We start from the raw sequence: 27500 nt of genomic DNA, 5'->3' as shown, positions 1-27500 counted from the left end.
ATATTCAAAAAAAAAATAAAAAAATACTCTAAGATAATCAGAAAATATTAGTTATTAGGCATTTAAAATTGCATATTTTTTCACGTCTACTACATGAAACTGTGTAAGTAATAAAAATGTAGAATTTAAGTAACAATAAAAGTTTAATTTTCTTCACATTTCTGAAGAAAAATATTGGTACTTATTCGTTTCTTCCCCCAAAATTCACTTGGAAATAACTCAAAAAAGCAGGAAATATTGATATTAACAATAACTAGGTTGAAGAAATAATCCGATAACATATTAACATGCTGCTTAATACCAGTCACTTTAAATATTCTCCATAGTAAAATATTTTACATATTAAAAATATAAACATTACTGCTTATAGTTATAAATATAATGTAAACAAACTTATCTACGTTTGCTTGGCTAGCTAACCTCGATTGATTAACAGTAATGTTCTGATTATTTAAATAATAAATAACTCCAATAATTTATTATTTAAATATTCAAAACATTACTGTGAATTAGTCAAGGTAAGCGAGCGAAGCGAACGTAGGTTAAGTAAATCGTTATATCGGATAATTGGGTTATTTCTCCAACCTAGTTATTGTTAATAGCAATATTTCCTGTTATTTTGAGTTATTTCCAAGTAAAATAAACTGCAAACTTTTGCGGGGGGGTTGGAGAAACGAAAAAGTATCAAAACATCAATGAAGTGAAATCATATATGTTATCATAAAAATGTCGGGAAGAATAAAATAAATAAACTACCGATTTTCATGTTATTATTTAGCTTTCAACAAATGGGCAATGAAATAAAGCAACATCTATAAAACAGGTTCTGCAGCATCATAGACCAATATATCATAACAGCTGACTGATAATGAATTGACTTCTGTACGATATGAGCAACGAACGGTGAGCAACAGGCGGCAGTACATTGAAAACAACGTCTGGTTGATATAATACTAATGAGTATTATCACTTACTGACTGGTCACCTATCGTGGCCACACAAAATTATTTCCCGTATAGAATACTAGAAACGTAAAATTGTGTGGCGTCACGTTGCCATGTTCATCGTATTGTAGCCGTGTCTTCATCCAATTGTTCACTTATTTAGCTTACAATAAATTATTCTTTATTAATAAAGTTTTCTAAAAGTATAGAATTTCTTTATACAGAAAATTTATTGACGTGATGGCTCTTTGTAAATAGGAAATGTTTTCTACCGGCATATGGACTAATGTTAGGGTCTACCAATCGAAGAAGGTAGACCGATGAAGCTTAGCCGATAAGGTTGTTAGATCTACCTTGGTTTATAGGATTTTATTTATTTTTTTAACTTTTTATATATATATATGTATATATAATATTTAAAAAAAAAATGTTTTTAATAACCAATATGTATATAATGATTTAATAATAATTATAATAATAAACCTAATAAGTTATTAAATCATGATAGTAAATTTGAAAAGAGAAACTTTCACAAACCGTGAAAAAGGTTTTACTTGAAATCTAAACCTAACATGACAATAGCTACATCCAGAAAATTGCCTTCCGTCCTTGGAGACGCTAAAATAAAAATAAATCCGCTAATGATTGGATACTTAAGATGGGCAGGATAAACTAAAAGAAATAATCAAACTGGAATGAAGTAGAATTTGGATCATAATAAATGAATTTAAAAGACGGGTGGAAATCACAAAACCTGAAAGCTGTTCACAAAATTACTTTATTAAAAATTAACATTTTAATGTGAAAAAAATAAAAATTAGATAATTAGGAAATTTATTTTTTTTAAGAACAGTGATGAAAAAACTTCATTAAAGAATAATAATTAATATCTATTAATACTTATACTTATAATATTACTTAAATATTAAGTAATTATACTTGTAACTACCATAAAAAAATGAACGGTTTTCACCTTTCTAAAATTATTTGCTAATAAGGGATGTCTCTCTGGCTTAGTTTCAAGGGTTAAAATAGTTTTTTGAATTTTTTTCGAAACCCTGTTATTTTTTAATTTCTCGGTAACAAATGAAGAATCGCCTGATTTTTGGCGAGTGCAATTTTAATTTCAATAAATCAATTTCTAGATTTTTAAAATTCGACCTTGAAAGGGAATGAAGAGAGGTAAAAAACGTTTTGAACAATGATTGTAAATTTTCCCAATCCCGACTGTAGTAAACGAGAATTCTGTAGAAAAGGGAACATCCTTGCCGGACTCCCTTTCTTATAACGGCTTCTTTTTCATGTTCTTCAATTATTACTGTTGCTGTTTGGTTCCTGTACATGTTAGCAATTGTTCTTCTACCTCTGTATTTGAACTCTAATTTTTTTTAAATGCTGAACATTTTATTCCAGTCTACGTTATAGAATGCCTTTTCTAGGTCTATAAATGCTAAGTATGTTGGTTTGTTTTTCTTTAATCTTCCTTCTACTAATAATCTGAGGCCTAAAATTGCTTCCCTTGTCCCTATACTTTTTATGAAACCAAATTGGTATTCTCCTAACACTTCTTCCACTCTCCTCTCAATTCTTCTGTATAGAATTCTAGTTAAGATTTTTGATGCATGACTACTTAAACTAATCGTTCTGTATTCTTCACATTTATCTGCCCCTGCTTTCTTTAGTATCATGACTATAACACTTTTTTTGAAGTCTCACGGAACTTCCCCTTTTTCATAAATATTACACACCAGTTTGTATAATCTATCAATCGCTTCCTCACCTGCACTGCGCAGTAATTCTACAGGTATTCCGTTTATTCCAGGAGCCTTTCTGCCATTTAAATCTTTTAATGTTCTCTTAAATTCAGATCTAAGAATTTTTTCTCCCATTTCATCCTCTTCGACTTCCTCTTCTTTCTCTATAACACCATTTTCTAATGCATTTCCTCCATATAACTCTTCAATACATTCCATCCACTTATCGACTTTACTATTCGTATTATAAATCGGTGTACCATCTTTATTTAACACATTATTGGATTTTAATTTATGTTCAGAGTACCCAAAGATCTCAATCAGTTTGATGAAGTGTAAGTCATAATTCTGTTTCATTTCTTCAAGACTTGACAATATTTTTCAACTCAAATGGAATGTTCTGACTTGTTCCGATTTAGTCCTGACTTTTCATCATCTGATTTAAGCAACAATCAGAATACATCACTGAAGGAATTTTCAATAGGTAAAAGATTAAAACACCTTGTGCTTTTGTATCCTGGGATCCTGGGGAGAAAATATCATTTCTCGTACTTATTTATCTCGTACTTTTGGTTTAAACTATTATTCCAAATCGATGCATTTGTTTGTTTGTGTTTTACCTTTTCATTTATATGGGTACATGATTTTTAACAATAAATTTTCGCTTAAAAGGGATTTTATCTTTCTATTTGTTGGGTTGGTAACCATACATTTTTAACTGATACTTTCAACCTTTTTTTATTTTAACTAACATTTTCTGTGCTGTCTTATTTCTGGTATTTTTTGTAGTGTTTATATTTTTCTTTAAAAAACTGTTTAAAGCAGATAAATGCGCTAAAAAAAAACAAAATAAAACAATCAGTATTAAAAAGCTAATTTGAAAATGTGAGTCAATGGTCGATAGTACACACTAAATTAGAAAAAAAAAAATTACTAATAACTTGGGTTGGTAACATGATATTTATTTTAATTCATTTCAAAAGTCGAAATAAAAAAAGAATTGAGTAGTATTATTTTTTTCTCGGTAATTTCTTTATGTTAGGTTTTTGTTTTGTTTTTTCATATTTTTTTTTTGAGTTTATATAAATATTAGTAGCCTAAAATAGAATTCCATCGGTAAAAAAGTAGTTCGTCAGAAAAAATCTTACATCTCAAAAGTAATATGAATAGGATTACGAAAAAAAAAATTAAAATATTAAAAAAAAAAAACTTAATATAATTAAGACTTAAATATAAAAAATACATCGAACTGAAAATCTTCTGCTTTTAAAGCTGGCTATAAAATCCCAATTTTTGAAATAATTATATAAAGCTAAATTTTTTTTACCTGTTAAGTATTGCTTCAGAGGATGAGATAATGACAAGTAGCGTGTTGAAATTCCATGTCTGGCCGGGATTCGAACTCGGGACCTCCGGATGAAAGGCCGAGACGCTACTAATTTCGCCACGGAGATCGACATATGAAACTAAATTTTTTTTTGTTTAACCTCCGGGTTAAGCATTACTACAGAGGATGAAATGAATGATTTGTAGCGTGTGTGAAAAATGCCATGCCTGACCGGGATTCGAACCCGGGACCTCCAGGTGAAAGGCCGAGACGCTACCGCTTTCACCCGGAGGTCCGGGTGAAAGTGGTATAATGCTAAATTAGTCCCATAAGTCCGCGAGAGTAAATATGAAAAAGTAATTATTTATTGTTATTGAGCTTAATTTTTAATAATGTAACACGTACACATTAATTGATTTACAAAAAAGATTAATGGTCCTCAGATCTATAAAGTTAAAGATAATTGTTAACATCAATTTGTAATATTTCCTTGGAAATTAAATTTGTTTTAGAAAATCAAAATATAATTTTCACATTTTTAAGCTTTTTCCGCGGGCTAAACACTAAAAAATAATCTATCCGTTACTAAGAGGATTCTTAAAATATGAAATTAGATCTTTTTTAATTACTCCAAGGGTTTTTTAAAAGAGGATCGAATATAAATATATAAGATAGAAACAAAATATGTGTAAAAGATAAACAACATTTACTCATTTTCACAGAATTTTTTTTTACATTTTTCAGGAGAAGATTTCACTTAGGTCATAAGACTCTTTTTTTAATTTTACCCTCAAGTAATAACCTTTCCCGATTCACTGCAGTAACATTTACGGATCTTAAACCAGAAAAATATTTTCAGGATTTTATTTAAACAGACTTATATTTAACGTATTTTCATGATTTTCTTGTTCTTATATTAAAAACAAAAAAACACAACATTATTTTATTTAAACGTTTTATTTTAGACTTTCACTCGTTTTCTAAAATAATCTACGTATTAGAATGATCAAAGTAAATCATAAAAATCATGCGTCCTGGCACCATTTACTTCTTTATTTATGTACAGCTTATACCGACGTTCTTTAATTCAGAAAATAATGCGTTAATTAATTAAAAAAAAGTATAAATCCTTAAACATTCATATAATATTTAATCTGATCTTAATATTAATGTATTCAAATTTTAATGTAAAAAGTAACAATGCGAAATTTTCACTTTATTCGGATTTAATAATTTAGCTGATTCCTAAAAGTATTTACTTTTATTTAAAATTAAAGTACATTAGACTTTGACTCAAATAATCAGCATTAGTTACTTCTAATATTATAATTCTATTGCATTGTCAGAACAGTCGTACAAAGTTAGAATTTCAATATCTGTAGTTAATGTAAGTGCACTTAAAACTTTGACAAACGGCGCGACGCTTAGGCAATCAGCATATCACTCAGCCAAGTGGGATACCACAATACCTTTTCACAATAATGTTCGGTACTCGCTTTTTGCTTATTTTATTTTTATACGATTTACTATTATTATTAATTTTTTTAATAGTACTTAAATGTGTTTTTATTTTATAAAAATAAAAACTGTACTGTCGTAGATTTATTTAAAACTAGCTGATTACCCGGCGTTGCCCGGATATTTATTTTCTCATTGTTCTATAAACAGGAAAAGGAATCAATTCTATTTATAGTTTAAAGTCATAGTAATTTGATTTTCAGGTTTTTAAAGGTATAAATACAGTATACAAATTATAAAGTAAAATCATTTAAAAATTCACTATAATATTAATTTAACACAAAACTAAAGAATATGTGATTTACAATACATTGACAGATTAATATAAAATTCCACGATAAAGCATTTACCTGTATGGTATTTACCTGTTTGGTATTTACCTGTTTTTGGTTTTTTTTTTATTCAGTTTCATTAGAATTGTCTAGTTAGCTTCCTTAAGTACGACCACCTAACATTCGAGTCGGGGCTGGACATCATGAATCTAAGACCGGGGAGGTAATGATTTCTAAAAATTTCCAGAAAGTTCTACCAACACCGAGTTCTATTCGTTTTCACAATCTTCTAGAAGATTCTATTGAGTTCCATTCATTCTATTCAACTAAAATTGAACTTACATGTTAACTGAACTGCCACCGATCAGCCTAGTCATCCCGAAAACTATGAATTTGACACTAAGATCGGTCGTTTTCAATTATTTTTACATGTCACCTCCTTCCCACCCACCCGAGGTGTGTCTCACTCCGCAGTATTTTTTCCAGATTGTAGGTCATATGTGTACACCCACCGAGTTGGTCTAGTGGTGAACGCGTCTTCCCAAATCAGCTGATTTGGAAGTCGAGAGTTCCAGCGTTCAAGTCCTAGAAAAGCCATATTTTTACACGGATTTGAATACTAGAATTTGGATACCGGTGTTCTTTGGTGGTTGGGTCTTAATTAACCACACATCTCAGGAATGGTCGAACTGAGAATATACAAGACTACACTTCATTTACACTCATAAATATCATCCTCATTCATCCTCTGAAGTATTATCTAAACGGTAGTTACCGGAGGCTAAACAGGAAAACGAAAAAAGAAAGGTCATATGTGTACCAAATTTGGTTGAAATTTCTCCAGGTTTTTCAGATTTATACTGGAACACCCACAAACACATATATCCATTTTTATACATGGCATACAGAAGATAAGACATTGTAAACAAATTTAAAAATTTTTTAATTCACATTATTTGTGAAGAAACAAAGCCTATGTATCTTTTGTATTTAATTTTTCAATTTAGTCATTATTTTCTGTGATTGTTCATTTTATTAAAACATTTTAAATTGTACTATTTTAAAAGTTTCATTTTTTTCTGTATTATTTATATATTTTTTAAAAATAACCAATGAAAACGAATAAAAATACTAATTTTTATAAACGACTTTAATCAATTAACCATACATAGTTGCCTCAAGATTATGTGATGAGCTCGATGCTTACCCAGCTATTTTGTACTCAATCATATGAATCTCACGGCGTACCATTTTTTTATAACATATACCGTCGTTTTGCAGGAACTACAGGACAGAAATGCAGGAAATAATGTTGTGTCAAGTATAGGTTCATATATTTCTATACATACCGGGTGTATAATAAATCCAAATGGCAAAAGAACAGCACTACCTATCGTATTTAATTCACACCACTCTCTAATCACAGTATTCGGTGGAAAATAATTTTTTAACTAAAAAATTGTTGTGGCTGCAAAATCATTACAATTAATACTGAACATTAAGAAACTTACAAAACATTACGGAACCTTATAAAATTTCACCTTTTAACTTTATAAAATTCAGAATGTAAATAAATCCAATTGTCAGAACAGCACTACCTATCGGATTTAGTTCAAACTATTCTCTAAACACAGTAGTTTGTTAAAAATACGAATTTTAATGTAAGAACAACACTAAGCTACGACGCAAGTAACTGATATGCGAAAAAGCAACAAAATAAAAAAAATTCCTAGAATCCGATCGCAGTACCAACTACCGGGTTTGACTGATAAACTAAAAATTAAATAAAAACTTCCAAAACGCGATCGCAGCTCTGCCTACCGGACCCAACTGTGAACCTTAACCATCCCAAGATCAACAACACATAAATAAATTAAAAAAACATTTTCACTTCAATACTGTACCTTACAAATTTGCACAATGTATATTTTTTAATTACACTTTAAAACGTTATTTCAATAAATAATAATATAATATTTCACAATACGCGCACAATTCTAAACGTGATCGCAGTTCTGCCTGTGATTTTGTTTACATTGGCAACGCCCATACGGGCTCTTTGTGATTGGTCGTTGTGTTTGACAGCGGCCATCTTGCATTGATCTGATTGGTTTTCCTTTGTTTATATTTCCATCTGATTTATTAACCTCTTATTTATGAAAAAACTGTTTTCTCGCGATTTTTTGTAACACAATAATAACACAAAATTACGAAATATTTTTCTCAATTTGATCGCAGCACCAACTGTCAGGACAAACTAAGATTAAAATAGAATATTATTGAATATTCGATACTGCGATGGTAGTGCAGTCTGCCGGATCCGATGTAAAACATTCCAAAATCAACAACTACTTATAAATAAAAAATTAATTAAAAAAACATTTTCCAGTGGACCAAATTGTGAATCTAAATCATTCTCGAATCCCCTTGAACACACACACAAAATTTCATCAAAATCAGTCCAGCCGTTTAGGAGGAGTTCACTTTCATACTCACGCATACAAGAAATATATATATATATATATATATAAAGATATATATATATATATATATATATATATATAAAGATATATATATATATATATATATATATATATATATATATAATAACTTAATATTCACTAAGTTTTGTGCCGCGGTTACAATAAATAGATTAAGTATGACATATTTTGCTTCTTTTTATTAAATATACTTTTTATTTACAGTGCTATTTTCCTGATTACTATTTTAAAGTTAGGTTACAAGTATGTGAAAATCACATGGCGTTATATAGGGGCTATTTAGCTGTGAAAATAAATCAAATTTCAGTCTTTTGAGAACATCTAGCATTATTTATAGTGTTGTGTTTTAGCTATATCTTACTTCAAAACGATTGAAACTACTGATTTCCGAACCTATAAAATATTTTCTAGTCGCTTGATTTCGTTATAGTGAACTGAATATTTGGTATTTCTCGCCAGTGACAGTTCAATTTAACAGTTAAAATAAAATCTATCATTTTTCCTCTATTACTAATACTGCAACCAATTTTCACGTGTTTACGTTGTTAAAAATGAATTAGTTTTCCTTTTCAGCATACCGATTCACGAATTGTTTTTAATTAACTCTTTTTGTTTCCTATTTCATCTTCCCTATATTAGCATTCATTTATTATTAATGAACAGTTCTGTCTGATAAACTGTATTTTTAATGAAAAGCATGAGTATGTATGTTGGAGTAGTGGGACATAAAGTATGTTCAGTATTACACTGAAACTTTCTTCATCAAAAAGAAGTTAGTTACTGTGGTTAGTGTTTTAATGTTAAACTAACTAAAACAATTAATTAAATGATAAATAGATTAATTTAAACGTTAAAACTATTTTATAGTTATTAAACTAATTTACAAGGAAGTTCTTAATCGAATCCGTTTTTTATAAAAACTCTATTTGTGACTCATTGAATCGATTTTGATGTTTTTTTTTTCTAATGAGAGTACAACAGATTTAGATGAAACAATTAACGGTATGGGTGAACTCCTACACAAGAACTAACGTATGAAAATAAACAAGAACAAAACGAAAGTAATTAAATGTAGTAGAAATAATGAAGATGGACTACTGAATGTTAAAATAGGAAAAGAAAAGATTACGGAGGTAGAAGAATTTTGTTATTTGGGAAGCAGAATTACTAAAGATGGACGAAGCAGGAGCGATATAAAATGCCGAATAGCACAGGCGAAACGAGCTTTCAGTTAGAAATATAATTTGTTTTCATCAAAAATTAATTTAAATGTCAGGAAAAGATTTTTAAAAGTATATGTTTGGAGCGTCGCTTTATATGGAAGTGAAACTTGGACGATCGGAATACCTGAGAAGAAAAGATTAGAAGCTTTTGAAGTGTGGTGCTATAGGAGAATGTTAAAAATCAGATGGGTGGATAGTGACAAATGAAGAGGTGTTGCAGCAAATCGATAAAGAAAGAAGCATTTGGAAAAAATATAGTTAAAAGAAGCGACAGATTTATAGGCCATATATAAAGACATCCTGGAACAGTCGCTTTAATATTAGAGGGTCAGGTAGAAGAAAAAATTGTGCAAGCAGGCAACATTTGGAATATGTAAAACAAATTGTTAGGGATGTAGGATGTAGGAGGTATACCAAAATCAAATGACTTGCACTAGAAAGGGAATCTTGGAGAACTGCATCAAACCAGTCAAATGACTGAAGACAAAAAAAAAAAAAAATAGGCTAATAATACTTATTTTTTTTTTAAATTCATTATTAAGTGGACTATAACGTAATGATACATATATACCGTGATGTAGTGATATACAAAGGAATTCCGTATGAAACTTCTAAAAAATGAATTGGAAAACTTGAGATAAAAATGTAACATATTTTCTTACATTCCAGATAGTCATAGCTTACGCTCGACAGTAACTGTAGTTTTCAGAAATTGTTTTTACGAAGAAATTTTCTCGATTTAATTATTTATGAACGGCCAGAATTATTTTTTGTACCCTTACACATATACTTTAAAAAGAGATAAAACAACTATTTCTTTTGTTAAAAAGAAAACTGTAAACTGTTAAAAAAAAATTACTTAAAATATAGAATTAAACTGCCATTTTGATTTTATATAATTGTCAAAGATACTAAAGAAATACTATACTTAAATATTTGTTTATCTGACTAGTTTAGCAGTTAATTGGTCATCGCAAATCAGTTGTTTAACGGCTGATTTTTGAGGTACGAATCCTAGTAAAAAATAGTTGTTTTTATACGAATTTGAATACTAGACAATGAATAACTGTATGCTTTGGTGCAAGGGAATCAATTAACCACATTTCTCAGGAATGGCCTGAGTCTACAAGATTACATTTCATCTTATTTACATGTCATACATATCATCCTCATCATATTGGGCCGTGAGGAAGACTACTTAATATTCATCTTAATGCTAAATCACTAGTTGAAAAGATTGCAACATATAAATTAGGGGAAAAAAATAACCTAAGAATGAATAAAAAAAAAATTATTTCTTAACAAATTATTTTTTAAATAATGATTTTTTTCTAAATTTCTATTTTCTGAAGCGGAAAGAATTAAAAGTTGATAAATCTATAGATCGTTTTTTTACTTTGGTGATTTCAAAAAAATCAAAATAACAAAAAATGAATTTTTATTAAAAGCTTTTATTTAACTCGCTTTAGGAATAATCAAATCTTGCAACTGCTATATATTTTGATCTATCATATGAAATGAATGAAATTTGGTACACGTGTGTAACATTGATGACAATACAGCACTACGGTGTCGAAATTTGATATGACTCATCCCCAAGCCTCCACACATTACACCTACGCTAAATTCAAGCATTTAGTTGGTAATTTTCATTTCTCATGAACTATCGTACGAAAATGTTTGAAATTTGGTACACGTATGTAACTTCGATGTGTAAAAATAAATATTTTTACTTTTTTTAGTCTTAAAAAAAATCCTTAAAAAAAACAAAAAAATTAACAAAAATATATTTGATTACATATAAAAAGTTTTAAAAAAAATGCTTTTATTTAACTAATATTAATATTAACATTAATAAAAAAGGAAACAAATTAGAAACAATCTCTAAAAAGTAAAAAACAAAATCAAATTGAGAATTTTAAACAAAAAAATGTAATAATATATTAAAAAATACAAAAATGCACTGAAAAGTAAAAAATAAATTTTATAAATATCTAATAAATAACCAACAAATAAAAAATAAATAAATGTAGTAATTATTAAATTTTATAATTAAAAGTAATGAAAATATTTAGTTAAATAAAAGCGTGGCGCAGTTTTTATAACAATGTTTTCAAGCATTTGTGGACATTTGCTGTATTTTAAAATATATTTTTTGTTTAATGAGGTTGTTTAGTATATGTATATACTTTATTGATCTGTAATAAAAGAACTCAAGTTATGTTTTTGATCTACGGTGTCAGAATTTGATTTGACCCGAATTTGATTGTTCAAATTTGCACCGAGATGGCCTTTAAGACCTTTAATAAGATTAAAAATAATAATTAAATTTAGAAATCTTGCACAAAGTTATTACATTTTGACGGTAATCTGAAAAATTATTAATTATTATCATTATTATAATTATAATTGTAATCGTAATTATGAATTCATTAAATAAAAATTAATAATTAATTAAAATGAAACTTCTAGCTAAAAGAGTGCGTTAAATTTGGTTTAGATTACAAGCAGAATTCGAAGATAAACTTCAACTATGTGAGAACACGTACAAAGAAAGCGACTGGGTGCATTTTCCTAGATTGTTATTTGTAGCTAGTCAGTCTCAAGTGGAGAGGTTCCAGCAGACCTTACCGCCTGCTCGCGTCGTTATTGAAAATAAAAATGAAGATTAATTGTTGTAAAAATAAATATTGTGTTGTTTTAAATAAATTATAAAAAACTGCGCCACGCTTTTATTTAACTAAATATTTTCATTACTTTTAATTTTAAAATTTAATAATTATTACATTTATTTATTAGTTATTTATTAGATATTTATATAATTTATTTTTTTACTATTCAGTGCATTTTTATATTTGTTAATATATTATATTTTTTTGTTAAAAATTCTCAATTTGATTGAATTCTAATTTTTTACTTTTTAATGGGTTTTTCTAATTTGTTTCCTTTTTTATTAATGTTAATATTAATATTAGTTAAATAAAAGCTTTTTTTAAAAAAATAATGTTTTATATGTAATCAAATATATTTTTGTAATTTCTTTTTTTTTTGTATTTTTTTTTATTGGAATTAAAAAAAAGGTTTTATCATTTAAATAATGTATACCATTTAAAAGTGAGATTGTAACAGTACACTTCTAAAACTATAATTTTTACTATTATTTGATCATGCCCGTAGAGAAAAAAATTTAGTATAATGAAATTTAAAATGTTTTAAAAAATTTTGTTTTTGGTCTGCAATATATTTTATATTTAACCGAGATAGAAAGAAAATGGTTAAACTGTACTAATCCTTTTATAAAGATTTCGTTCATTGTCACTGGTTTTATTAATTAGCATATTAGTAACAAAGGAAAAGGAATAAGTAGCACGTAATCGCATATCACATTTGAAAACGTGATTTTACTTGTGTAAGCGTGCTATAAAGAGTTTTACACGTAGGAATATAAATGGGAAATAAGACGATCATCAGAAATGTAATGCCATTTAAAATATTGTAAGAGCAGGGAGTTTTTTAAAAGTACGATATATGTCAAAAACCCGATTGCAAAACGAAAAGGAATAAGGCTCAAAGGGTCAGAAGGATTAGTCTCTTCAATACTCAATGGTAAGGCAATGTACGATGTACGAGTACCTAGTAAAGAAACAGGAAGATAATCCTCGTGTAGCTCACAAAAATCCTCCCGCCAGTATTCTCAGAGGAATGCGTCAAAGATATCTTCCTTTTATATATAAATATATATGTAAAAAAAGAAAAAAAAAGGTTTTTGGTGAATCAATTTGAATGCGATAAACCGAAAAACATAAAGGAATATATTTAGCTATATGTAAGTATAATACGTTTTAACATTGAATATTTTTATATTATATTAATACCAAAATTTCAAATATTTCTCATGGACTATTTTTAAGAATATCAAACAGTTTGTAAAAGAGTTAGGTATAAATAAAAAATAGAAAATATTTTACGTATGATTTCCTTTATATATCTTTTTTTTGAAGTATTAAAAACTCATATAAATATATTGTTAATCAATGATTGTAAATGATTATTATAACAATTCTGGATATTTTTTATGTCATATAATCTTATTTAACTTGTATTATGTATGGAAAGAAAATATTATTCATTGATCAATATAAACAATTACGTAAAAGGCTATCCATTATAATCGCAACACCTGAAAAATCATTTATGAATAAATTACAATAAAACTGAAAAGATCACTGTAGCAATATTATTTAATTTTATTTTGAAAATGTGTAATTTTTAAAATTTTGTCTTCTTCGCTTTATTTATTTTAAATTATTTCAGATTTTTACGACAAATACTGGTAGTTAAGCATTTTATTTTTTATATATGTAATAAAGAGAAATTAATTCTAACGGTAAAAAGTGGTTTCGTATTTTGCTATTTCTTGAGTTTTGAGAATTCGTAAACAAGGTACAGTGGGTCGAAAAACTCTTAATTATAATATTCTGTATACGGCTTTAAGTTTACGAGTTTACATTTATTTTACTTCTTTGTACGAAGTAAAGGACGTGACCGCGAAAAATTTCGGTTTTCATATTTCAATAGAAATATCTATTTTGGCCATCCAATGAAACCATTTTGAATAATTTCGGCGTGACGTCTGTACGTACGTATGTATCTCGCATAACTGAAAAACGAGTAACCGTAGGATGATGAAATTTTGGATTTGGGACTGTTGTAACATGTAGTTGAGTACCTTCCCTTTTGATTACAATCGACTGAACCAAAAGTGTCCAAAAAAGCCCCAAATCAAAAAACAACTTTTGATTTTAGGCTTTTTCTCAACTGCAATAACAGGCCGTCATTGAAAGCATTTCAACGATATACCACAAGTGATACTTATTTTCATTGGTTCCAGAGTTATAGCCAAATAAAATTTTAATTAATGAAATATTTGGATCTTACAAAGGGAAGGCACATCGGTTCGAATCCGACTTCGTCTCCTTTTTTTAATTTAAATATCTTGATTTCATTATTAACCTGTGATTGTAAAATAATTTTTACAATGAACAATAATTTAAAAACAATTAAAAAAAAAATATGAAAAAATATTAGAAGTTATTAATGAAACAAAATTATATGTACCTTTCTTTTTAAAAAAAATTTATATGTAATTTAATAGGCGTACAAGAAAGTCATGTGGTGTTTGTAAGATTTAAAAAAAAATTCTGATTATTAGATTAAGTATTTTACATTTTAAAGGGAATAAAATTATAAATAATATTATTATTACTCTTTTATTTTAAGCTCATTACGTATTAAAGTTATCGATTATTGTAGTAATAATTTTTAAATACTGTCAGTAATTAATGTTGTCTCATCTTATATACTGGGCCATTCAAAAAAGACTTCACAAAATAAAAAGCATATAAAATTTTATTGAGATAACTTACTTCGGTTGAGGTCTCATTTCATAGAAAAACAGAAGTTTTTCACCCAACTTTTAGTTAGGTTCGATATGTCTTCCATTTTTAATGCGACATACATCTCACCTGAAGTCGATTTCATTCCAGATTAGCCAGCAAGGCGGGCGTTATCTCTGCAGCAGCGGCGTTAATTCGAAGCCTTAGCTCAACAAAATCAGCAAGCAAAGATGGTACATTAAACCAATACTTAAAGAAACCCCCCAAAAGAAAAAAAATCTAGCGGGGTCAAATCTGGTGAACAAGGTTGTCATGCATTTGGTTCTTCTCGACCAATCCATCTACTTGGGAAGTATCAAGAAAATTTCGGACTTCTAAACTGCAGTGAGGAGGTGTCCTGTCTTGCTGATGGTAATGGCATCCATCTTAGTCATCATCGTCTAACCGAGGAATTAGAAGTTTTTAAACATGTCCAGATAATCGAACATTTACAGTTACCTCTTGGAAGAAGAACGGGCCGTATAGTCTTTGCTTAGGGTACAAAAACCTGTATCAACGAAGGCTTGGTGCCAAAAGTAGATTGTATGGTTTCTAGAATGCTCTCTACGGTATTCTCTCCAAAAATTACGTTAAACTGCAGTTGCTGACTGCAAACAGTGAAACCAAAACACACATCCCAACCTCGTAGGAGAAGACACCCACCTTGTGAAGCTTCAGTCGCCGCACCCCCCCCCCCGTTACTAGCCCTGATTGGCTTTAACGGGAGTCGTCTTTCGCCCTATAATTTTTTACATTTCACAGTAATATGTCAGGTCTCGTTGGGATGCCACCGATGTAAATGCCTCTATAGACATTTACATCGGTAATTCTTAAACTCGGCTTTTGTCTGCTTGAATGTCCTACATCGTTGCCCTCTGAACTAGCTAATAGAGTTCGCGGAAGCACGAACCCCGCGCCCAGTTCTACTTTTAGTGAGCCACTTTCACCAAATCACACACCGAGCATGTTGCACCAGTAAATATATCCATTAATAACAACGCTTGTGACAGCGCTGATAGTCAAATTCGATAATAAGGAACTACGAGGCTAAAAACTTAATGTATTTTTCTATGAAATAAGACTTCAACCGAATCTGTCAGTTATCTAAATAAATTTTTATATGCTTTTAAAGTTGTGAAGTTCTTTTTGAATCACCCGGTATAATAAGATAAGTCTTATTATATAATATTTCAGTATTAAAATAATTAAGAGTAATTATAAAATTTTCAACAATAAAATAATCTATTTTATTTTATTTTATTACGCTTGAAATTTGTTTTGACTAATCAAATATGATCACATTAAACTGAAAAAAAGTTGTACCCTTTGTCAGTAAATTTCGGTTTTTTTGTGACCCAAATTACAATTGTTTAGCTTTGATGGTACAATCTGAATTAAATTTTACTAAAATAACTGAATTATAACTGAATTAATATTTTTTAAATATTAATAACACGAAATCCTAAAAGGATTTTCAGAAAGGATGACAAATGATATTTTTCCATTCAGAAATTATGATACTCCATGCACTATAATTAAACAATATGATGAAGTTACAAGAAAAAAATTTTCGTGCTTCTTTTTTTTCTACTATTATGAAAATTTTGTTTGTTCAAAAAATAAATCTATCAGTTTATTAATTTTCGTTTGTAGTTAACACGTACTACTGAATAAAGAAAAAATATACAGAATTTTTTGTCTTCTAGTTTTTGTTTTCTCTTTAAGTGCGATTATTATTTCTGTAATTTTAATTTAATTTTTCTATTAAAATTTACGTTTAGAAATAAGAAATAAGTGAAAGAATAGATAAAATATTGTATGAAATTTCAATTAAAAATATTTACCTTGAAAAAAGTTTTTCTGGTTATAAAAAAATTATTTAAAAAATGCAAAAGAATGGATAAATAATGGCAATGCTAACCACTGAGTCATACTGTAATTATTTTGCAATTGAACACAGAGTTAAAATTTCACACATGGAACGCACATTAACGCGCTGCACTGAGTTGGTTGGGTGTGCAGTCATGAATGAACACATCCTAACCGAGTCCGTATTACGTGCAACAAACAAAAGCATTTGTTAGCGGTCTATTAAAACATTAATCATCCATATTACACTGTATTTGATCTGAGAACATTTCAATCATTTGATTTATCAATTTAAAACGCATTGTTCAATCATTTTATTCAGTGGAAATTAATAAAACAACTATCACTCTACACAAAAGAACCTAGTATATAATGTCAGTTAAGCAAGATCTGATTTTAATTTCAGGTGGCCATAATTTTTTAAATTAGTCGCCTTATCAGAATTTAGATTATATGAAAATATTTGTGTTTTTTATATTTAAACGATAGGAAGACTTTGTCCCTAAATAGACTTAAATTTTTTATTAATCTCAAACAGGTAACAAGTTTTAGCTTGTAAATATTAATTAATATTAATATTTATCAATCAAAGTTATCACCTAAGTACTTAATTTTGGATTCGTTCTCGATCGACATCTTACAGAGAAATATAATTCATTCACGGATTCTGTTGACAAATGTTCCACAAATTATAAGGTTTGAAACAAACCTTATAGTTTGCACAAGATGCTAATAAGACATTTTTTTAATTATAACAGTCCAATTTAAACTTATATCATAATTCTACGCTAAATATCATTTATTTAAATGATATTTAAATAAAAATATAAGCTTTTGAGATCTCAAAAGCTACGATCAACGCATCGTATTACGTAACAAATCTTACACCGTACAAGTTTCAACATACCAACAATTTTCATAAATATTAGATCACCAAGAACATTTTTTAATTGGACAACTGTCTATCCGAATCATAAATTTAATAATAATTACATCTTCAGAAAATCTTGATATAAACAAAAAGGATAATGCAACTGGTAAGTCCTTCATAATCAAAATAACAGCAACGGGACACGACATACAAGTAACTTATTTTTGGAATAAATTTCAGATACTTTTTATAAATAACTGTATCACATATCCCATTTATTAGTTAATTAACAATGTATATTTATTTTGTAATTAGCCGTTTAAGCCTTTAAATCATTTAAAGGCTTTAAACGTTAAACGTAGGCTTTAAACGGTTTTGTTTATTAGCCTTTAAGTCACTTTATATCATTTATCAATCTCATTCGACGATAAGTAGGCTACTTACTATTTATTTTTACAATTATCAATAACGAAAGAAAAATAAAAAAAAAACTGTTACGCAGTTCTGAACAAGAATACCGACTTTTCGTTTCCAACTTCTTCACTATTTCGAAGTCAAAGACACGCTTGTTCTCAACGTACAATGTACTACTTAAGTTCGATTAACGAGTAGATCCTATACACATGCATCAAGTTTAAACTCATTCACCATTGTGACTCACTGCATAAGCGCGTATGAAAAATACACCAATACAAAATCAGCATAACCTCAAATTACCATAACTCAAGTTATGTTGTCGAACTTAAATTGAAAGATTCAACAAGCTTCATAAAATGTTCACATGCACTACCTGAGATTCTTTTACAACATAATATCTAAATATCAATGAAATTGATCTAGTAGTTTTGAAGATTATTTGAGGCACAAATTTTATATATAGGCCAATATATCTATATATATATAAATATTAAGTTCGTTTGTGTACGTTTCAAAAACTCAAAATGTTCTGCACCGATAGAGCTCAAATTTTAGCACGATATATAACCCGCATCAAAGATTGTTTCCATCTATTTTTAATAAATCTATGTATCTATTTTTAATTTGTACATATTTAATTTGCGAATGTAAACAAAGGAAAACCAATCAGATCAATGCAAGATGGCCGCTGTCAAACACAACGACCAATCACAAAGAGCCCGTATGGCCGTTGCCAATGTAAACAAAATCACAACTGATTAAGTAACAAATTTCTTTGAATTATATTTAACAGCTAAAACATCTGTATTTTATAAAAAAAAAAATCTAAAACAAAAAGAAAATTCACGAAGAAGGATGACTTACAGTAAATAAATTAAAACACCCAACTTTCTTATAGCCCAGATAGACTTAAGACTATGAAAACAAAAAAAGTCGAAATAACCAAATACACAGAAAATAATATCCCTACATAATGACCAAAACATCCTTTGTTAGGATATTTTTTTACATATATATATATAACCAAACAATCGTTTTTTGGTCATTTAGCGTTCTTTGCTATGTAAAAGCAAATAACAAAATTCACAAATAGTAACATTGAAACCACACAACTATGTATTAGTTTTTTTTTGTTTTTTCTAACCTCCGAAACCACCGTTATACATTGCTTCAGATGATGATATGAATGATTTATAGAGTATGAAAATGCCATGCCTGACCGGGATTCCAACTCGGAACCACCGGATTAAAGTCAGAGACGTTACCACTCGCGCTACGGAGGCCGGCAAACATATTCGTTAGGAGACGAATAAAAACACGACTTACCAATATGGCGTTGTGTCAAACCAATTTTATACGGACTATAATTACTTTTAATATGCGAAACCATTTGCAATGATTGAACATTAACTTAAACCTCTTCAAAAATTATTCCTTTTGATCTAAGCCACAGTTTGATATCATTGTTTTTCTATAACACGGCTGGAATTCTTTTCGTTTAATGATAAGAAGCGTTGTCGAGGACAATAACCGAATTCTCTTCCAAAGGACATAATACACCGCTAAACTATTTCTAAATAATTCAAATTCGTGTAATTTTTTTACAAATCGCGTTTTTATCAAAATCTCACCTTTTTCTGAATTGACCTGCGGGTTTTTGTTTTTTTTTTTGGAGACCGTAATTCATTAGTAGATTCATACTCGAGAATCACGTTGTACACTGAAGCATCACAACTTGTACTTACGTTAGCAGTTTATTAACATCTGAAATCAATGCCGTTTGATTATTCTGTAATTTGTAAGCATTACTCTGCTTTTGTAAGCATTTAAAATGATGTGTTTTTCGCAAGACTTAAGGGCTTTTTTTCGCAGCCCACAAATCTTTAGATATAAAAATGTTAAGTTCGTTTGTGTACGCTTCAAAAACTCAAAATGTTCTGCACCCATTGAGCTCAAATTTTAGCAAGATATATAATCCGCATCAAAGATTGTTTTTATCTATTTTTCGCATCAGTCACATGCCCGCGACCGCGAGAAAACAGTTTTTTTAACGGTCAGCTGTGTACCAGTGACCGCGGCATCTGCCGGAAGCGAGGGGAACACTCGCCATACTAGCTAACGACAACCGCAGTCACATGTGAAACAATACCTGTTCCCAATTAAATTGTTTATTAAAAAAAAAAAAAAAAACGTATCCACTTGCATCTGATTCAGATTATTATACAATCTGAATTAAATATTCACTTTAATCGAGGTACTTTTGTGTGATCGTGTCGTGATTGAGCTGCGCTTTTCACCAAGCTCTGAATTTATTAGAAAACGGCCACAGGTGGTTCGATCAAAAAATGACAATTATCCTGTTGCGGAATATTAATCAGCCAAAACTCTGCAACGGCACGCGACTTGCAGTTAAGAAATTGATGAATAACGTAGTGGAAGCAACGATTTTAACGGGGCCTTTCAAAGGTGAAGATGTCCTCATTCCTCGAATACCCTTAATCCCGACCGATAGACCATTTTAATTTAAAAGATTGCAATTCCCAATTCGATTGGCATTTGCAATCACAATCAATAAAGCTCAAGGTCAATCTTTAGAAAGGCATTTATGATCGCATAATGCAAATGATAAATGACGGAGTTGGGGGGACCTTCTTCTTGGATGCGCCAGGAGGAACTGGGAAAACATTCGTCATTAGTTTGATTCTAGCAACGGTTCGATCAAAAAATGACAATTATCCTGTTGCGGAATATTAATCAGCCAAAACTCTGCAACGGCACGCGAATACCCATAATCCCGACCGATACACCATTTTAATTTAAAAGATCGCAATTTCCATTTCGATTGGCATTTGCAATCACAATCAATAAAGCTCAAGGTCAATCTTTAGAATTGTGTGGTTCAGATTTAGATGCGGATTGCTTCTCACATGGGCAACTGTATGTTGCGTGTTCCCGAGTCGGCAAAACAGATAGCCTTTATATCTACGCAGACAGTGGAAAAACAAAAAATATTGTATATCCACAAGTATTGTAAAATTAAACTTCTATGAAACGTATGCTTTTTTTGTTTCTCATTTCTCATCCATGCAACCACAATGTGCCACAGCGAAGCGTGGCGGGTAGAGCTAGTATATATATATATATATATATATATATACAAACAAGGAACACAATACACACAAGGAAGTTACATTTTAAGTGAATGGTATTTTGGTATTCCTCGTGCCTTAAAACGTACAAAAAATTCAGTTTCACCTCCCCAATCCCTCCGTGTGACCGAAAGTAATACCATACTTTTCTTCAAAACGTCGGTAAAAAATAAAAAGAAGAGATGGAATGTTATTATCAAAAAACCATACGGCAAAATTTCGTGAAAACTGAAAAACGCATTTTGGTGTTACTGGTCAGAAACACAATTATGAAATACTAGAACGATAAATTACAAACATTTAATTGAATCTGAGGTGTAAAAGGATTTTTCAGCCAATTGTTTTTTAAATTTTCTTAAAATAAATTAAAATTCCCTGCAATAAAGCAGATAAAAATAACTTTTAGTATCATATAAAATAAAATTTTTCTATTTAATGGTTCATAAACCGTTACCATTCAAATTATAAGCTGAAGGAATAGAGCTGTACTGTACAACATTTACAGCTGTCACTATGATACAGGAAATTATATAAAAAATTGTCACTAACACATCATTGTTCCAAAAAAAACAAAAAATGAAATTAAACCTTTTTGTTTTATAGAAACAACATTATGCTGTTTATGAGTTTTTAATAAGCAAGATAAAATTTAATTTTTTACATATTTGAACGAATATGTACACACACATTTAAACGTGTGTTCAAATATTTTCATTTAATACTTAAAAAATTATTTATGTTTTATATAAATTTTATTTATTCATTATTTTCATATAATAAATTCACTATTATTTAATAAATTATTCTTTTTAATGACAAGAAGCCATAACGCAAAATTTCATAAAAATAGGTAAACGAGTTTGGGTGTGACTGCGTTATAAACACGCAAATACAAAATACCAAAAAGTTGACTTAAAACAAGACCTCGTTTCGACTTGATCAATTAGGAATAATCAATTAAATAACTGATGTAGCATTTTTATACATATTGAGATTATCTTTTAATATTCAAAGCGTTCCCGACAAAAATCTGACACAAATAAATTTTAATTAATTGAAAAACTTAAACACAGGATTCCAGAAAGTCTTATAGCTCACCTTCGGGAGAAGGATCTTTACTTATTTTTTTTGCATTCGTTTTTTTTATTTTTATAAATTAGTAGAATATATTCTAAACGGTCTGTTACAAAGTTCTCGTAAGATTAAAAAAATTTAGAATAAAATAAAATTTGAAGAAGAAACAGACAAAAAAATTAAACAATTTAAATATGCTTTAAATGCTCATTAAATTGTTGTTTTTTATTTTTTTTATAAATTATTTATAAACTGGTACTACTTCTAAAAATTCGAAAAAATATTATTAGAAAAATTTAATTTTCTTTTATTAATTACATTTTCAAAAAGTTTTTCTTTTAAAAAAACACAAACTTAATTATGTGATTACATCAGTGAATCTTATTTAAAGAAAAAAAATAAACTTACGGTAATATAGTTTAAATAGAACGAAAAAAAAAGTTCTCCACTTATAAAGCAGAGCATTTATTTTTATTACAAATATACATATTCTTACTTGTCTATTTATTTTTTATTTAATGTTGAAAAGTATATAATGATTTTAATTAATAAAACCTAATAAAAGATCACAAAATTTAATCCTGATCTAAAATATTCTGCTCTATGAATTACAAAATTTAATTAATATCAATTAAAATTTTAGATTGTGTGCTTTTAAAACATTAAAATTCATTTCCAAACTTGTTAAAAAGGTTGGAAAATTTAATAACATATTCCACCACGTTATGTTTAAAAGTAGTTATTTTTCAAACTTTATTTAGAGGTAGTAGATAATTTTCTTTCTCAATATTAATTATAATTACAATCGGCTCTCCTGCGGAGCTATAAGTAAGTTTCCTGACAAAATCACGTGATAAGAAGGTCCTTAAGGAACCCCCAAAATAAATAATATACAATAAACAGTTGCAAGCAAAGTCAAATATGAAATTTCAAACTCGGTCATAAATCACAAACCATTAATTTCAGCACCATATAGTCCACAAAACAAACAATAACAAATAAAAGAGAAAGAGAAGTAACAAGAAATTAGATAAGACACCACTAAACTTGACGGTGTTACGATTCCAAACCGTTATGCAGACCCTAAGTCGAGTACATGGGCTCGTTTCAACCGTCGGACGTCACTGCTGTTATCGAGTAGATTAATTGCAAAGTGGTTTACATGATTCTCAAGCCTCTGCAGGTATTTGACATTGCGCTGTCGTGCAATCTCACGAACCGATGGGAGCTCCAGATAATCCTGAATCTCATTTATTCCGCGTGAACCACGGAGCTTCGGCAATTACCCTCGCTACTTTATTCTGAAATCGATGTATAATTTCATTGAAAATTGTTTCATTTTCAGTACTTTCATTTACATAAGAGCATTTACTATTAATACAAGATGTAGTATATTTTCTTTTAAATTTTCTTATTTTAAGTACATTATCAAATTTCTGTATGCTACCTAGTACTATCAAGAACTACTATCTAGCGGCGCGATTCGTAAAGCCACCTTTCTGAGGAAAAAGTGACATATTCCAGTCCCGCGGTTCATAAAATGGAAGAAAAAACGTTGTCTAACAAAATTCAAGATATTTTTTAAAAAATATTCTTTATTATAAATCTATTTGAACTGAAATATAATGTTTTCATGCTTATTTTTTTATTTTTTTCCCCATTTTCATTTCATTTATAGGTTAAGTCATGTTTAGACCTGTAAACACAGTTCGTTGACTTCGCCCGCCGTCCAGTTCTGCAGATTCTTATCGGCGAAGTTCTAACGAACTTCTTGATACTGTAATTTATTTTAAAAGGTTATTTTTTATTGGGTAAATTAAATTATTAAATAAAAATCAACTGTAGAATTATATATGTCACACATCATGTTTTATACGATATTTTCGATTAATATATCACGTACAAATAAATACCTTGTACACCAGCTGAATTCGGTAGGATACGATTATTTTTGATAATTTTATTAGGTTAACCGGATTAAATGTACAACGTAATTGACTAATGATGTGAAATCTGGTTATAACACACACCTACTCTTATATAAAGGGATAGAAAATGTACATTGTACATACATAGATGAATGATAATTGGCAGCCGTTGAATGTTCTCATTATATTATATCCTAGTAATGGAGTTGGAGCCAACCCTATTAGAGATAATTTGTATTATGCCCAGATTTATAGAAAAGACAGCTCTAATATGAAGCAGTGTATAATTACATTATGAGATCTCATTAAATCAGATTCATTTTTACCGTAATTTTCTGCAAGATATATTTTATTTAAAATAAATAATTGCATTTATTAAGAAAAAAAAATAATAAAACATAACTCTTTACTTATAATTTAAATGTAACAATAATTGCCTAAAATTTCATTTGTATAGAATATTGTCGCGTGTTGCGGTGGTTCGGCGCGGCTCGATCAGGATATTGAGAGGTTGTTGACAATTTATAATGCTTATATAATTATAGTTTATTGATTTAAAATGTTCAAATTACAACAAGGCAAATTAATAATAATAACAATGGTAATAAATACAATAATAATAATAATAACAAGAATAATAAGTGACAATAATAAAACAGTTAATGAACACATATATTAATACAAATGAACAGATATTAATACAGTAATGATTACAACCACAATAAAAGTCAGAATAATAGTAGTAAAGTACGATTACATGACATCAAACAAAACATAATCAAAACAGTAAGCAAGATATAAAAACAGACAAAAATACATAACGTAATCAACAAAGATAACATTCAAAATTATTACACACCAAATAGAAATAGTAATGTAAGAAGTAAGTAATAAATACAGATTACACATAAGACCTAGTTAAAAATAAATAATCGTTCCGAATTTATTCTAGGTATATAAACAGAAAACTAATATTAAGACCCATTAACAAAAGAAACTCTACTTTTAATCCTTTTTAACCACTAGTGTTAGTGTTACATTAACAAACAATCTTATAAAATACATTTGCAAATCCCCACTTGTTGTCTATCTTAACAGTTTGTGAATGAAGTCTATTGCATTATGTCTTTCAGATATAGTTTTGCTATAACTCACCGATAGTACTTGCTTGGTTACTGGAATTACTCGTGGCGTCACCTTAATCGTATTGAACTGGATACTCTCCTCGCTGGATTGACGTCTCGCAGAGTCACACCTGTGACTCTTCACGCTGGACCGTCGTCGTACGTCTCGCTAGATTGGTTCGCACAACTCCACACAACTCGCAGCCTCTCCTCGCTGAACTCCTTGCAGAAGTGTCCTTGTAGACGTAACGCCTCGCAGACTGGTTCGCGGTACTCCGCCGAACTGATTTTACTGGTCTTACTGAGCTATTTATACTATTAGACTCTTTACCTATAGGTTCGGACCCAAGTAGATGCGTGAGAAGAGTCGACTGAGGCTTTGTTCCCATGAATTCCAAGCCTGGTCTCTTCTCACCGTACAACAGGTGCTCATTTTGTATTCAGTGGGCAGTATAACAAAAGACCTAAACGGACCTATTCTTTACAAAAAGGGTTCTCCTTTTTGTCCCTTTCTGGATTCTTACCAGTCAATTACATTTTCTATTGCTTTTGTAATAATTGGTAAGATTCCGTCATTCAGGCCAGCTATACCGGTCTTGTTACAATATTATAGTGATAGCAGTTATGAAACTTTGACGAATGTAACTAGGACGTTTGTTACGTAAAAAAAATAAAAAAAAAAAACGGTTATATTAGAAAAAGGTACACGGGATCTTTTAGTAAAATAAAATAATTCAAGATAGATACATCATGATAAAGTTAATATTCTTTCTGTTTAATTAATAATTAATATTCTCTTTAATTACTATCTTTTTCCTGATAGTTTGGAGTGTAAAACCAAACCTAAGCAAGATTTGGTTATTCCAAACATTATATGGGTTTATATTTGGTTTATATCCTTTTACACGTTTTTTCGAGATGGCTCTGGACAATAGTTGACATAATGTCCAAATTAAATTAAAAATAATTCAGGTTGAATTATTATTTTACGTACTAACTTATAGTTTATAACACAAAAAAACTACCTTTGAAAAATCTTACGACCATTTATTTAAAAATTTTAAATCATAATTAATTCTGATTTTTTTCTGCGTTATTATTGTGTTTAACTTTATATGAATAAATCTTTACGGTAAAGCCAGGGTATTAAAGAATACTCCGTTTTTCTCCCTTTTCGAGGTTATGTGATTTCAATGTCCTGTAATTTCAATAATAGATTACATATAAGGTTACCATTTACAGTTAATTCTTACACAAAACTCTTTGAGCTTATTTGATGAATTAATATATATTTATTTAGTTAGTTTTAAAAATATACATACACATATAAAAATTAAAAAAACAAAATTTATCTATTATTTTAAGTATTTGTTTAAATATTTTCCAAAGGCCCAATTCAATGAGATGATAATTTCCTAATATTGCTATTTTGGATCTTAGTTGATGTGGGAAATAGTCTGACTCTGAATTATGCGTTGCAACACTATTCTTGTTTGTATATATGGTAGGTTAATAATTTCACTTAATAACAAGATTATCTTGGACGATCGGGGTACCTGAGAAGAAAAGATTAGAAGCTTTTGAAATGTGGTGTTATTATAATAACTTAATATGTGGAAAATATTAAAAATCAGATGGGTGGATAAAGTGACAAATGCAGAGGTGTTGCGGCAAATTAATGAAGAAAGAACATTTGGAAAAAAAAATGAAAGAAGAGACAAACTTATAGGCCACATATTAAGGCATCCTGGAATAGTAGTCGCTTTAATATTGGAGGGACAGGTAAAAGAAAAAAATTGTGCAGGCAGGCAACGTTTGGGAAATGTAAAACAAATTTTTGGGGATGTAGGATGTAGGGGGTATACGGAAATGAAACGACTAGCACTAGATTGATATTCTTAGATAACTGCATTAAACCAGTCAAATGACTGTAGACAAAAAAAAATTATATATATATATATATATATATAAAAAATCATTTATTATTTTAAGTATTTGTTTAAATATTTTTCAAAGGCCCAATTCAGTGAGATGGTAATTTCTTAAAATTATTATTTTGGATCTTGGTAGATGTGGGAAATAGTTTCACTCTGA

General features: G+C 29.1%; 1 protein-coding gene across 1 annotated transcript in view; it reads right to left on the bottom strand.

Moving 5' to 3' along the window:
* Positions 1–27500, bottom strand: part of LOC142321294 (lachesin-like) — a 467419-nt gene that overhangs the window by 39515 nt on the left and 400404 nt on the right. The gene's annotated exons all lie outside the window — the stretch shown is intronic.

Source organism: Lycorma delicatula, chromosome 3 (assembly GCF_047948215.1).
Source record: "Lycorma delicatula isolate Av1 chromosome 3, ASM4794821v1, whole genome shotgun sequence".
Lineage (NCBI taxonomy): Eukaryota > Metazoa > Arthropoda > Insecta > Hemiptera > Fulgoridae > Lycorma > Lycorma delicatula.
The sequence above is the reverse complement of the archived record's forward strand: the minus strand, read 5'-3'. Positions and strand labels throughout refer to the sequence as shown.